General features: G+C 34.3%; 1 pseudogene; it reads right to left on the bottom strand.

Annotated features, from left to right (window-relative positions):
- Positions 1-473: 473 nt before the first annotated feature.
- LOC111084029 lies at positions 474-2,500 on the bottom strand (annotated as a pseudogene).
- Between the last annotated feature and the right edge of the window lie 1,140 nt (positions 2,501-3,640).

Genomic DNA, 3,640 nt, shown 5'->3' on the forward strand with positions numbered 1-3,640 from the left:
TAAATCAAAAGTTTTAAACGTAGTAGGCTGTCCGCTGTGTCCACCGCGGGGAATCGAGCCCCGGATTTTAGCGTTGTAACTTTGCACACTTTCCGCTGACTCACCGTGGAACAACATTTTAAGTTAGTTTAAACTACAGTTTTGGATGGATTTTTAAGTTGGAAGACAAATGAAAGATACCAGTTAAGAAGATGTGTAGTGGTGTTAATAGTTAGAAATATATCTATTGATAATAAAGGTCACATATTTTCATTTATAGATATGCTTCTGTTGTTAAAAAGGACAAATTAATGCGTATAAACTTATACAGTGCCCCATATTACAAAAGATTGATCTTTTGTACAATTTGTTTATCTTCATGACGCTAAATGCTTAATCAATCAAAACTTGGAAAATTCGTGTGTAAGTATTGTTTTACTTAAAAATAACTAAAAATATGTAATACTTTTAAAAAATTGTTTCACTTTACTTACCTTAATAATTGTCTGGGGAAGAAAACAAAAAACAAAAGAGCAGAAGATGATGAGGATCATCCTTGTGAGGCGCCATTCTTCCTGTCGCTTCTTGGCATCTTGGTCGTTTCGCTGTAAATTGTTATACTTCTGGAGACGCCTCGAGCTTCTCTTCATCACCCAGAGGATCCGGGTGTAGCAAAATACAATTATTACTGATGGGAACGAAAAACCAAAAGAGAAAAAAAAATTTTTGAAGATCGTCCGTCGACCGCTAGAACAGCACATTCCATGATTTTCTCATCATAACCAAAGCGCCCCCAAGCGCCAAATAACGTGGGTAGCAAAAGAACAAGTACAACCAACCATATTGTAATAATCATAGCGACTATATAAAGTTTACGATAAACCTTTTCATAGACACTGGGATGAACAATTAGAATGTACCGATTTATTGTAATTGCGCTAATTAAAAATAGAGACGATCCCACGTTAAAATACAGTACGAAGGGGTATAATATACACAAGGTGTTACTGAAAATCCATCTGTGATGGATGAACCTGGAGGCACTAAAAGGGAGATTCCAAATACAATAGATAAAATCAGAAACACTCAGGCTAACAATGAAGGCGGCTGTGGCACTATGAACACGTGGACACCTGACTAAAGCAACAATAGTCAGCAAGTTACCACAGATGCCAACAATACTTAAAACAATAATGCAAAAGGCAGCAAAGTACATGACACCTGCCAGTTTCTGAGAGATAGGACTTACACTTGAATATAATTCAAAATATGTTTCAGTTTTGTTTTGTGTTGTAAAGTTTTCAAATGGAGAAACAGAGGCTGCCATTACTGCTCTTTGTTGCATAAAATCTTAGATTGTTTTTTAAATCCACTTTCAGATACTAAGCTCTAAATCGTAATTAAAATGTTTTTTGTAGTTAAGGGAAAAAATCACGTTCCAAGTTTAGTGGAAAACACTCTTCAGGGATGATGAATAAATGAATGTAGCGTGGTAATTAGTCCTGAAAAAAAAAAAGAATGACTTAAGATGAACGTTTCTGCACCTCCATGCTTTATCATAAAATTAATATAAGTTTCTCTGTTACTGGTGTTGATCTATATGTTATATAAAAACAGCAACAAAAACATTAATATATATGAGTGCTCTAATCCTATTCGTAATGTAGATATCAGATTCGAATATTATTTAAGTCAACACAGCTTATATCAATAGTACACATACATATTAAACTGTAAGGTCTTGTTTTATAATTGTGGCATTACTATTTATTTGTACTGTTCTGCTAGGTCTACTTATCAACGAATGAGACGATTTTTGTAACAAAATATCTTATTTCAAAACTATTTTAATCATTATTTATCTAGAACATAAACAATACTATATACAGACCTATAATGTTGTCAGATGGGAATGAATGGTTTCTTAAGCCTGATATGTTTGTTTCGCATCTGTAATCCATCAACATGTACACAAAAGCAATAGAGTTTACCTACTGTGTTGAAAAAGTGACATTAGGTGTTAACGTTCTGCCACACCGGATCCAGCACGTGGAAACAGTTGTGAGGAAGTGAGATGTAACAGGATAACAACAAAATTCCTTGTGCCACAACCAGTTCCAAGTAAACAGTAGGGGGTGTCGTAATCAAGAAACGTGACAATCACGGAATTATTTAAAATAATATATGAAGTTAACATAAAACAAATCATTGTTGACGTGAGACTTTAGGCTAAAAACCATTAAATGAAGCGAGCATGAAATGAATGAAGGAAGAGAAACTGGTTTCGATATGTGATGGTTTTGAACGTGAATCTAGTATCTTCAGTTTGTGTACAAATCAAATATTATGTACACGTTCGAGGCTAGTGATGACTAATTCATCAGTGTAGCATGTGTTTCCGTCTGTGACTATATCAAAAGGAAATATATATATTACTACTTAATGATAGTTTAGTACATATATCATATTTCAGAAGTTATTAAAGTTTCGTCATAAATTGTAGTTCATAGTTTTGGTTCATTTTAAATTTCGCTCAAATCTGCACGAGGGCTATCTTCTCTAGCCGTCCCTAATTTAGCAGTGATAGACTAGAGGGAAGGCAGTTAGTCAACACCACCCACCGCCAATTTTTGGGCTAATCCTTTTCAAACGAATAGTGGGATTAACATTCACATTAAAACAACCCCACAGTTAAAAGGGCAAACATGTTCGTCAGCAGGGATTCGATTCCGCCACCCGCAAATTGCGAATCGAACGCACTAACAATCAGGTCAGTTTATTGTTATAAGAACTCGTGACAATAGTTATCAGCTCTCTTCATAGATGGCATCACGTAACTTTGTAAAGAAATATTCATGTACACAAATCATTCGGGAATTTACAATAATTAAATAAATATTTTCACATATTACTTACGAGTACTTAACATGGTAGTTAACTGTTCATTCTTATATATCTGTCATTTTATTTCATTTAAGCAACATTATCGCCCTATAAAACATTTTACTCAGCGTTCTGTAACCCACTGTTAGTTTTGGTTTTGTTTATGTAGCATGGAATTGTCATGGAAGGTTCATCTTGTTGTAATGTACTCTATTGTCCGGAGTTTTTTTTTTTGGGGGGGGGGTTATTTGATAAAAATAATACCAAGTCCAGTTCATGTAACGTCAATGAACGATTCAACAGAAACTAATGTCAGACTAATTTATACACAAACTTCCTTGTAGAATGTTCTCGCTAATCGATCGCTAACAAACTCGTTAACTAGCTGAACTCTCACTGTCTAAGACACTAACGGACTGAGCTGAATAATTTATTAACCTAATATACACGTGGTTGGTCCACGACATTGTATTGGAAAAGGAATATTGACTACAATTTCGTATTTACTACATGTATCTACAAGAAATCTGAAAAGCTTTCAGTAAAATGTACAAGTCTGTGTACTCAAACAATCAGAAGTGTTACAAAAAGTATCTGTACACAAGACATGCTTGTGATTTACGAAGTAATTTTGAGTCAGACTCTGACTAAAAAGTCCAAATTCAAGGTGATGTTCTTGTGAAGAATAAAAATACTTTTGTCAAATGTACAGTTTGCAAATTGTAATCTCTAGAACTTCCAAAATGCATATCTACAATGTTTTATTTCAGTGTCTCTG

This window comes from Limulus polyphemus, unplaced genomic scaffold (genome assembly GCF_000517525.1).
Source record: "Limulus polyphemus unplaced genomic scaffold, Limulus_polyphemus-2.1.2 Scaffold12962, whole genome shotgun sequence".
Taxonomy (NCBI): domain Eukaryota; kingdom Metazoa; phylum Arthropoda; class Merostomata; order Xiphosura; family Limulidae; genus Limulus; species Limulus polyphemus.